Source organism: Ixodes scapularis, unplaced genomic scaffold, assembly GCF_016920785.2.
Source record: "Ixodes scapularis isolate PalLabHiFi unplaced genomic scaffold, ASM1692078v2 ptg002869l_1__unscaffolded, whole genome shotgun sequence".
NCBI lineage: Eukaryota > Metazoa > Arthropoda > Arachnida > Ixodida > Ixodidae > Ixodes > Ixodes scapularis.
In genome coordinates, this window is record NW_024610276.1 from 142,892 (window position 1) to 155,536 (window position 12,645).

Genomic DNA, 12,645 nt, shown 5'->3' on the forward strand with positions numbered 1-12,645 from the left:
TTCAATAAATGAGTATTCATTTAATTTGGCTTTTATTGACTCAAACCCCCCAATTGTTTCTCGATTTTTACTAGCATCTAGGCCTATATATGCTGTGATATTTGATGGAATGCCTCAAGTATTGTATTTTGATATGTGTGTGGAGGACATACCTCATTATTTTTTTGTGGTCGCATAATAGCTCAATAAATAGTTATTAATATAGTTTTCCTTTCAGTTTTTTGTTTCTCATTTTATAACAACTTTTATTTACTTGCAGCTTAATCACATGCTGTTTGTATGCAGCTGATGCCACTCGCCATGCCTTGGGCGAATGTGTAAAGGTACTACGGCATACCAAGTATGACAACTCGTAACCACCTCATATGCAAGGCAAATGACCGACGAGCCTGAGCAGGATGCAAGGACCAAGTATTGGGATTGAACAAGCTAAGGTCCTTGTTGTTTATGTTTGTACCATACACTTTCTCACATTGCATAGTTTGCATGAGCAAGTGCTGATCATGCATGTGATGCATATCACACTTCTGTGTTGGCAGTTTGACAATTGGACACTTTTAATGACACATTGAGATTGGTGGCACACTCCTTCTTTAATATGATGTTTGAGAATATCTCCCACTGATCTTTTCTAGTATACGAGTATTAAGACCATCGAGCAATTAATAAATTCAGAAGCTTTAGCTATGGAACAAATTCTGGGATATTTTTTTATTTTCCTTCCAAATTTTGTGGGAACTAAAACTTAAATCGCGCAAGATTTTCCTGTAACTTCCGTTTGCACATAAGTTAAGCTTCACATTGAAATATTACCTTTTCTGCCATGCACATCTTGCCTTCATTATCGGACAGTGCATCTAGGCACAGCTGCTTCAAGTAGCATGTGTGCCGATGCATTGCACACATATCAAATAATGAATCCAGTTTCTGTAACGAGGTCCTATGCTGGCACTGTACTTTTGCATCTCCTTATTTCATCACTTATCTGGTCTGCATACTTCGTGGTTTTCTGGTTGCCATACCTGGTATACTGAACCCAGTTTGACAGGTGCTGAGATACAGGGTGACTCATTCTCATTGGAACAGATTCTTGTAAAATAAAACTTCAGTTTTATGCAAATTATCTTTTTACAGTTGAGTTATAGTGGTCCTGGCAGACACTTTATAGAGGCAAGATGACAGCTAAAAGTGGACTTATTGCATAAAATCCATGGATTAGCTTTTTAGTGACTGGTTTGATGACATCAGCACATATTGTGAAAATGGGGCAGTCACCTTAGACCAGCTTATTTTTCGTGAGATGAGCACTAACCTTAGAAAAACGATTGAGAAAGATTCTTGCACACAAAACGGGTTGTGAGATACAGTACTTTCTGGACCGCTACATTACCGCTGCCTTTGGTGAAATTATATTTTCTCTTTTTTTTTTGGCCTGTGTGCTCATTTCAGGATTTATAAAAAATTGACTGGTTTAAGGAGGTGATTGTCTTTAAGTTCGAAACAGCTGTCGAACCAGTAATTGAAAAAGTTAATCAACTAATTTTAGATAACAGTCCACTTTTAGTGCCAGCCTGCCTGTACAAAGTGTCGGCTTGGCTAAGTGCTCATCTGTAACGAGATCATCTGTGTAAATAAGATAAGTTTTGTTTTACAAAAGTCTATTTCGGTTAGAATGAATCATCCTCGAGCACCCATTAAAATCAGCATCAGCACCCTTGGATTGGGGTGCATTGCACTTAGCACCCTATACACTTCACACCCCTATAGGGTGCTTTGGCACAGGGGTGCTCGTTTGCACCCTCAAAGGGTGCTCGTCCTGGGACAAGTGCTTTACACCCCTAAGGGGTGTAAAAAAGTTTAGTGTGTATTCGACGCTTTCTGTCGTTATTCGTGCACCCTATGACCGAGCACTGGTGTCCCGATGACCGGGGGACTGTTGCCATCGAAGCCCGTGGCTCTAATTAAGTTTGTGAGTTTAAAACAGAAAATAAAGCGCGAACGAAGTTGGGGCACAGCAGAGAACCAACACCGGCCAAGCCTCTCATCCGAGATTTTCACTCTTTCTACACAACCAGAAAGGGGGAAAGCGCCGGTAGCCCTTTCCCTTTTTTTCTCTCGCTCTCAAAATGGCGCTACCCACAATGAAACGGTCTATAGATACAACTACAGCCAGCTATAGGAAGTATTCACCCGCGGCCATAGATGTGTGCACGACTGCTAAGCGCGTGCTGATGACGAGCTTCCACAGTTATATTGTCACGTGCATTCCGCACCCTCAAGATTGCCGGTCTTAGCAGCCTATTAATGTGGGCTGGTTCTGAGCATGCGCTCTAAACAGCACCCGCAAATATGGCGCCCAGTGAATGCTCCTTATAGAAAATTTTGGGGCCCTGTGTCTAAAAACTCAGGGCTATGTTTCAATAACAACCATAATAATAATAATATTATTATTCAATAAATTAGTGTTTTAACAGCGTCCAGGGTCATCCAATTGTTCTTCTTGCGGGCGCAGTGCAATAGAACGCACAAACAGACGCTTGCGCGCTCTCAGTCGCACTCATACACGCGCGCACGCACGTACACACGCATTCACACGAGCAAACCCACGCCCGCGCGCAGACGCACACGCACGCACAACCCGAGACGCACACACGCATGCATGCGGACGCATCCACACGCGCGCGCACAAACACGCACGCGCATGCACGCACACACACGCAAACAATTACGACGAACGAAACGTTAAGTTAGTTTCGGTTTCTGTTTTCACAAAAAAGAAACAACCTAAAGTTTAAATAAAACCTAAGATTTACTAACTTTTTGTAATGTTTTACACTATTATTTTAAGGGCATTCTTATTGTTACTAATATAATAATAATTTGCTTGGTATCGTTCTAAAAAAATTAACAATAAAGAAAAAAGAAAAGAGACTCTTGAAGACTGCGCAAGACCATTGCTATTGCAATCAGCTTCCGTTGGGCTCGGTTGAATGGTCGTTGAAGTTTCAGAGGCTTCGGAATTCTCCTTTTTTTACGTTTTAGCCGTTTAGTGGATATTTTAGATATTTTCCTTACGAATACCGTGTTCAAGAATAGCAATCGATGACTGAGAGCTGAGAGACGCTGCTTCTTGCCAACGCCCGTAAGTTCAGAACTGCCCATGCACGACTCGTGCAAACGTCGGTAAGCAACTTTCTTTTGTTTCTGCGAAGTGGGCTGCTGTTTCAAACTTTGTCGTGTACCGTGTGCTTGCTAAGCTGTGCTTGATTCTAACTATGATTCTGCCCTGTGTTATTTCGTTATTTAAAAAGAGCGTATCTTCTTCAAAACCTGTGGCTCGCTCCGCAGTGTGAGAAAGATTCCCGTGCGGCGGAACCGTGGGCATGTTCTGGGCGTCGTCGTGCGGCGCTCGTCCGACGACGCTTGTGCGGAGCGTTCAAGTGCCGTCTGACGGCAGTTCAAGCATTCCGTCGCCGTCCCGAAGTGTTAATCACAGGTCATGCTAGTTCTGACGTCTTGTCCTAACAGCCGCTCGACACCGATTTGTTTCATAAAGCGGGAGCGAGAAAAACGTTACAAGAGCGAGCATGCAGCATGATTTTTTGCATAAGCTAATGCCTGTGCCGTAGAGACGCGCGGTCTTTTCTTCATATTTCCGAGGGTAAAAGCGCTAAAAACAACGGACAAACAACGCCCTGTGTTTGTTTCTTTTACTTGTCCGTTGTTTTTAGAGCTTTTACCCTCGGAAATTAGGTTTCTTCTCGTTTACCGAACCGGCACCCTTTTTAAGTTTACGATTGTGTGATGCAAAAAATAAAAGGAGTTTAGATGTCACGTTTTTTAGTAGTGGCGAAAGCCCTTACAAAAATCAGAGCAGCTAGAAAAAAGCAAAAACATGAAAAAAGGCGGAAAAAATTAACAAATGTCAAACCTGAATATTTGATAGAGTTCAAGGACTACCACCGTACCAACTCGCCCGGTTATTCTTTCTGTTAAAAAATAATAGCCAATAATAATACACAAATAAATGCCAACTATTCATTGGTTACAAAGTCGTATAATTGGTGCAGTGCAGCCCTACGCTACTCCACTCTTTTCATGATATCAGGTAATGTTTAAATGTATGGGGCAGTTCATAGCAACTATTTATGCCCGGCCCATTATATTGAGTTTTTTTTATATATAAAAGTTATATGAAAAAAGTGCTCTTCCTAAATTAAGCCGCACCACTGCATGTACAATAGCGTGTAACGTTTATGCATGTTCTCAGCAAAAGAAAAGGATGCATTAAAAAAAGGCCAATCATTTTGTTTCCTCTCTGTTAGTTTCTTTCACGTACACGCAAAATGTGGGTGTCTACGCCTAAAAGAGTGGAATCGACATTTCCTGGAGGGCTGGAAGGCCTGACTCAGTTTGGCTAGCAGCTTGAAACCTATGGGAACCTGGGGAACTGAACCACAAGAGTGAGAGTGACGCCCGCCTTGCATTTCCTGAACGATGGCACCATGAGGAAGGTGGAGCTGCCCTAAAGTGAATGCAATAGCAGGTGGGTGGTCCCGGTGAACCCATATACAGATGATACCAAGCATAAAATTATTAATAAATGTGTTATTAAAAACATGGAATCTGAATGGCACGGACAAGGAGGAGGAGATCAACACAGCGCTGTGTTGTGTTCATATCCTCTGTTCCCATATTCTTCGTGATTTCTTTTCAATAATTGGCTACTAACTAGTCCAATCATCAGCACTAGTCAATAAAAGTATGCTGCTATTTATTAGTATGCATTAACACCGTGCTTGCAGTTGAATCCTACAGTAATTTATTAATAAACAAAAACGAGGGTGCAAGCTAGCTAAAAAGGCTAAACACATAATTTATTAAAGACAGGTTCTCTGAAGGATGACACAAACGCAGAGAAGTATCAAACACAGCTGAGTATTAATAGGCAAAAAATGAATAGGCGACCCAAAAAAGAAAACGTATGGGAAGACATGAAGTCAGTCTTTACAATTTCTCTTCTGCTTGCCACCACTTTACAAAGGGAATTCCTTCTTGGGCCTTACAGCGTTTTGGTGTTCACAACCCCTGACATACCCAAGGACAGTAAACATAAAAAAGCAACCTACTAACATTTGGGTAAATGTGATTGAACAAGCAACAGGGAATGCCTTGAGCTTTCAACCTAGGAAGTAAAAAATATGCACAACATCAAGATTAAAAAAAAACAGACGGACGCATCACACCTGCTTCTAATGAAAAATATAGGCCAAGAAACCTCTTCCACACGATGGTAAAACACGGAAGGCACTAATAGATTTCTAGGTTTCATCATTGTTAGTGATTCTTTCAGTATACACTTGTGGTCACTCTCTTTAGTCAAAATTATTTCATCATCATCATTCATTAAATCATCACAGTTGTGTTCTTTAAAGGGGTACGGAAACAAAAATTGAAATATTCAAATTTCGTTCGGAAGTGAGTCAAGCATGGTGGATAATAACCGTAAATGATAATCGCACGTTTGGATTTTGAACGACTGGCTATATTTTTCGTTCCAAACGGTGCACTCGAGCAAGCGCTCGAAGAGAAGCGAACGGAGAGCGCGATGCGTCATGGGATATCCGGCGTAAACAAAAACAGAACGAAAATATTCCCCGCGTTCGTGGAGTAGCAAGGCAGGCGTGGTTATGAGCTTTGCCCTTGGTGGCGTTGTCAGCGTTGTGGTTATGTCAATAGCGTCAGCGCGTTACAACCGAGCGAGCCGTTCGAAGTACCCGTGGCGTGACGACCGTGTGGCTGGCCCACGTGGGCTGGCCCAAGGAGCACATAGCTTCCACAACACTGTCAGCTTAGGGCTGAACGGGACGGGGAAAGCCACTTTTGTTCGAGTTTTAAGCGACGGGCTAATCTCCCTGGGGGAGGATGGCTGTTTCCGGTTGCACGAACGAGGGTCCGAGAATGAGGGGAGTACTTCCTTTCCGTCTTCTTGGACCATTTGGTACAATGCGCAATTTGTGAGTTGAGCCAGGAGGAAAGCTAAGAAAGAAAATGTTGAAATTCCAAAGGGCGGCGCTGCTCCGAAGGAATCTGCTACGTCACGGCTATGTAGCAAGTTCCTCAGTGTTGCTAGATTACCTCCCAAATAGGCTCCGCATGCATCTACCAGGTGCACACTGAGAGATTGTTTATTTAGCTTTAAAATTACTTTCTTGTGCCTTTCAACGGAAGACTGGTCCTTTTGAGGTTAGGGTGCAACATGCAACACATTCAAGCTAGAAAATGAGCGCTGAAATTTCGTTTCCCTACCCCTTTAAGGCCACACAATTATTACATTAGATCACGTGTTTTGACACAGCTGAATACAGATCCTTATTTTTCGGCAACATTTATACTAAGTTCAATCGGTCAGGGTTTTGTCGCATGAAGTGTTCTATGAGTCGAGCGAGAATTTCTAGCAGTCCTTGGGACATGTCGTGCTGTAGACTTATGTATTACTGGCTTTTCTTTGTTACTTTGTGGGATATTGCAAGCGGTATTGAATTTATTGCAGGTCCCAGCTGCACCAAGCGAGTAGACTCACCGTCAAAGACCGCAAGCAGCTATCTTCAAGCCGCGCAGAGTGTTCTATGAGGTGAGCGATCATGTTTGGCAGTCTTTGGTACATGCAGTGCTGGGGGTTTATGTAAGACTGGCCTTGTCCGTTTGATCCAGTTTTACTTCAGAAAAAAGTGGACCTCTATAGTGGGATGGTGCACGGCTGCATGCACATGCACCCGGTATTTATTATATTTATATATATGTACATAAATACAAAGCTTTCTAATTTGATTCAAACAAAGCTAAAAAGAACGGCGTGAGTGTTACTTGGATGTTGACTTCAGTGTGTGTTTGTGGGGCTCAGAGGACATTACATGAGGGGAAAACCCTTAGCAGTATGTTATTCAAAACTAATTAACCAAAATGTTTAATTTAATGGTTTTATGGGGTATGTTTCAATTCTAGTTTCAAAGGCAGTGAATATTAAAGATTGACACAATTTGCGAATGGCAACAAGTTTCGAAATATTCAGTGCTAAAAATCTGCCCTTTCGTCGCCCAATTTCAAAATCTTGCGCTCAGAAGGCCTCAGGATGTCGTGCGGACGTGGTTGCTTCGGACGCACCTTCACTATCCTGGAAGTATGACGCCGATGCTTCCGCCGAGGACACACTGTCGAGACAGTGACGACGTACCCTGGATGACGAGGTCACTCTTCTGCCCATTATTAACGGCACGAAACCTTGAGCTCAAGCTGAGCACGGTTTTTGCATCCGACATTAAAAACATAAAAGTTGGACAATGATACATCCAAGCCGCTTGGCTTTTTGTGAATGGTTTAAATAGGGATAGCCTTTAATATTGACTGGCTTTTAACACTGCAGTTGCAACATGGTCCGTAAAGCCATGAATTACAAAGCTAACAGATTTTGGTCAATTAGTCAATGTACAGTGACAGTTATCCCCTTTACTAATGTCCGCCGTGTCCCACGAACACGCAGTGAAGAAGACATCGACAGAACTCTCACGGCCTTTTTTTTTTCAAATTTTGTTAGCTTTCAAATAGAATGCTGTGCAGAGTGTATACACGTAAAACGACTTGTAGAATGTAATCATGCACATAATTGTTACAAAGCTTTGCTTTTCACCCAATTAAGTATTGCATTTGTCACTGCAACCTTCCAAACATAAGCAACGCATCCAGTTTGGTACTCAAAGTGTATTCTACTCGGCAATAAATCAACGGACTACTACTTGGTTCCCCTTTGGCTTCATTGTGAAAATATTAGGCATGTGCGAATCGTGGATTTTGGCTTAAAATGGATAATAATTTGAGCTTATTAGCTTTTCAGTTGAATGCCACATAGTTTCTGCACGTCTCTCCAAGCCGGTGAATTCTGGGTCCGTTTACATGAAGTCACCCAGCAGCCGCAGGTTACCTTTTGGGCCACCGAGATTGCTCTTCTCTTGACGCAGACAGCTCATTGTATATTTTGTCAGAACACCTTTGTTTGTCACAGATTCGAGGGGTGCCTTGAGGTGCAAACGCAACAGTGTATCATAGATAGCTGTAGAAATATATTATCACGAGCACATCTTAATATGTAATCGCCCCCTCCACCGTTGAAAACCGCAGCCGTCAACATCGACACGCTGCATGCTGGATGTTTGCTGCACCGGTTGGTGTTTGGACGGGGGAGTTCATATGGCCGGCGACTGTACTTAAGATGTAGCCCTTGAAAATTAATTTCTACAGGTACATGCGAAACATTTTTATGTTGGCTGTTTTCTGTAACCTTCATCTTTGGGTTTTTTAGTGTAGAGGAGGAGGCAAAAAAATTAACATTGGCCAAGGGACATGTACCGTTATGGTCAGTCGGCAGCCTTATACGGTTCATAAATGCAGGGTGGCGAGGTGAGAAGGGTGCGTCTGTGGCAAACATAGATTGTAGCACCTAAGCTCCCCGCCTTCTGTCGGTGTTTGTCCCTTTTTTTGCATCTTGACTTCCCTTGGCTATGTTCGGTGATACCGAAAAGAACCCATTATCGCACCCAATGAACGCTGGCGACCGATGACACCGCCTGACAAAGCGTGTCTGCCCAAACGTCCCTGCTTTTTGTCTTCTCACCCTTTTGGACATTTTGTTTCTGATCTGTGCATTTGTTGGTGGCCTCTTACCCATACAATAACCCCAAATGTACACAAGAAGGCTGCTGTCAGCAGAAAGAAAACCGGCCGCTGTAGAAGTTAAAAGTGAGAGCAAAGCAAAAAATCACTCATTGCGAAAATAAACCAGTGATGCGTCGGATTTTTCCGTGGCTTTTTTCTTTATCTCCAAACCTGTCAGCTCATTTCTAACAATAAATGTAACAAGATACATAAGTCTAGCAACGTATCTTAATACATCGAAAAAGTATTTTACTACTGAAACACAAATAGATTTCGGAAATGCATTTCGGTACAGAAATAGAGATACTCACAAGTGCCCCTAAGATTATATCGCAATACTTGCATGTTGTGATGTTGCCCCGATTGTAATTCCTCACTCGTTTTACATTGCTGCAAACGCCTGTTACTTGTTCCAACATAAGCACTGTATGCCTGTGTGGAGGCTGATGCTCATGGCCTTCACTGCAGCGAATAAAAGCAGTTGACAAGAGCAAACATGTTTTGGCCTTCTACATTAAAATATGTTTTGCTTTACCCTTTTACCTAACGAAGGACGAGAACACCCCACCGGCACCATGTGTCCTCTACAACAAGCAAGAGCTGGACGATGCAGACTTTCTTCACCTTGTTGAGGATCGTGAGCGCTTGTTCCTCCGTTTTTAATGCAGAAGAGGGGCTGTGCATGTTGTTGGCAGAATATTGGCTTTTCAGCATCCAGTACGAATGCAAGGCCTCCAACACACTGGTTGCTTTGGAGAGGATTTTCCTTGGCTTGAGCGACACCAATCCAAGGACAGTCGTAATTAAATTTTTGAACAAAGTTTGCAGAAAGGTATGTGGTTGAGGAGATGTTTTTGGAGCCATTTTAAAAGTGTATAATCCACTTTCCTCGCCAGTATTATCAGGTTAATTTTTATTTTGCTTCCAAAACGAATGATAGAAGGTTTTATGGAGGCATGTTTTCTTTTTCTTTCTTTAAATGTTGGGCACTTTCTGTGGTATCTAATGCTGACCTCATGCAGACGAGGTGTTTAGAATTTAGCTGTACGAGTTCCTTAGCCATAGTCGTCTTCCAGAACTTTATAATTTTCTTTGTACGTGAGCAAGAGGATAGCGTCTTCTACTGAAACGTTAGACTTTTTGCCGTAGAGTGCAAGTTCATTCTGTAATATTTTTCATTACATGTTTGCAGATAGCATTCTCTATTTCATGAAATGGCATACATTGTATTTTCCATTTCTCAAGGTTCAATAAATGTTCAATTTAACACATTCTAAATGATGTCATAATGAGCTTCACCTAATGAAATACTGCTGTGGTTCAGTCAAGAGCTAAACCACCCCCCTCTACCCTGCTTCCAATTAGTAAACAGATGCGCGTAGGAGACAAGTGATAAGCGAAGCGTGTTGCCTGCAATCCTCTGAGACAAACAAAACATGTCACTTGATCTCCAAACAGGAAAGCTTTACATGCTTCGTTTGTGGCAGACCATGATGTTCACAATGGTTCAGCCGTGCAGTGCGATGCTTGGGGCCACTGCTTGCTCACTTAGAGTTCGAGAAAGGGGGGTGCCGCAGCACTTCCCAATTGCCCACGCGGTTATGATGTGGCTTGCAAGGAGCTCTTTTGTATTACTTTTTCAGGAAGTGAGTTGTGTTTAGTGTGACTCATTATTTCTTTATCACACGCCTCGTATGTGGGGATGTGGCAATCCCTTTAAGTAAAAAAAGTGTAAATGTATTCAGTAAACACGATAAGCTGTAAATCATATAATAATAATAATATAAGAATATGCAATACCATATATGATTTTCGTACAATTTACAAGTTCTTATATGTGTATTGGACACATTCCAATGAAATGTTCACTGGGGTCTATACTTCATTTCACCTTCGTCCGAGCGCGGCGGACGCTACCAGCCAATCTAGCGTCGAGAGAGCGTCATGTGACCTTGAACTCCACATGACCAAAACGTCGCATGCTACTCTCCCGGCGCCAGATTGGCTGGGGTGGCCCAGCATCCACTGGGCCACCCCAGCAGGTGCCTATTTCATGCAAAGCACCCTTTACCAAGGGTGTTAGGAAGCACCCTTTGTGAAGGGTGCTTCCCTGACGCCATAAGGGTGTTAGCCCAGGGACAAACTGATTTACACCCTTAAGTGTGTAAAAACCTTTACTGTGTACTCAAGGCTTCTCTTTCCCTTTAGTGCTAGTAGGCTTGTGTAAAGTGAAAAATATTGTAACTGAAAAGTAGAGAGTTTTAGTAGATCGCTTCCATGATTCAGATAACGATACTCCGCCACCGCCTCCCTTGCGCATGCATGGTATCGTTATCGGGGCTATCGGAGGTATTGGAACGATCTACTAAAACTCTCTATGGTTGCACTGTTCCTTCACCTAAAGTTACTTCTTTTTATTTTTTTTACTGCTGCACTACCGGGTGATCTTAAGGGTGGTACAACATACCATCCCTGAACCCACGACGACTGGAATGGTGGTCGCAACCAGCCTCGTAAGACTTAATACTCAAAAAGTCCAATAAATATTGAGCAGCCTTGCAGCAGCTTCGCGTGTCATTACTGTGTAAGAGTTTCTGGGGTTCAGTTCTCAAATTTGACCTCCCGAAACTCTTGACAGTCTTCTGAGGAACACCCAAATTTTCTAGCAGTCTGTGATAAATTATGTATTAAGTGTATAACTACAGCCACTTTCGGCCAGTGACTGGCCGGAAGTCAATGGCCAGTAGCTGGCCGAAAGTGACTGGCCAAAGATGAAGGCAAGTCACTGGCCTAAAGTGAATGGCTAGTCACTGGCCAAATGTGAATGGCCAGTCACTGGCCAAAGGTGAGTGGCCAGTCTCTGACCTAAAGTGAATGGCCAGGCACTGGACAAAGGTGAATGGCCAGTCACTGGCCTAAAGTGAATGGCCAGGCACTGGACAAAGGTGAATGGCCAGTCACTGGCCTAAAGTGAATGGCCAGTCACTGGCCTAAAGTGAATGGCCAGCGACTGGCATAAAGTGAATGGCAAGTCACCAGACGAGGACGAAAACACTTCTATTGCCGAGCACTTTGGCCAAGCTTGGGCCATCGAAAATCTGGTTGGCCATAGTACACTTGCCAGCGATGGCCCATTCACAACGTGCTGCTTGGGCTCTTGCTCCTCCGTCTGCGCGTAAAAGCCTGTTGAGCTTGGAACCCCCGCAGCTACCCCCCTCTCCCAAACCCACACACGTCACACACACACACACACACGCAACCAGTGGAATATGGTTCGAGGTCTACACCGGCGTGCCTTGAGCCGAGACCCTCCTCGACGGCACGGCACTTCTACTAGTTTACGAAATGCCCGGCCCGTCGACATGTTAACTTAGGGGTTCTGCTGCAGGAGGTTTGTGTGCCTGGACGCCTTCGCCTTAACCCTCGGGTTTGGGGGAAGGCTTGCGGGCAATGAGTCGCCGTGAAAATGATACAGCTACACCCATGGTTAAAGAAAAGTACTCTCTATATTTAGTATGCAAATGGACGTATATAAATTATTTGAACATAGCGCAGTCTCGGCGACGCCCAAAAATACGACCACATCTACTATGTTGTTCCACGTGCCTACTGCTTAAGCAAACATGTTCCAGGTCTCCGTTACAGTTCCATGTAAGAGGTTACGTTCGCGTTCGTTTCTACACCCAAAACAAAAGCGATAGAGGAAAAGCGTTCCGTACTGCGTCGCTATTGTGACCTGGGAGGTTTGGAGCATAACGTGGGACCTGCTAAAGATACACGACTGTCCTAAAGAAATCTTATTTTTTGAATGCCTTGGTCGGACACGTATGTCACAAAATAAATTTTCCGGAAAGGAAGCAACAATTGCCGCAATATTTACGCCAACGCAATTAATGCGGTAAAGACCACGCACATGCGTTGTCTCTACCACGCACA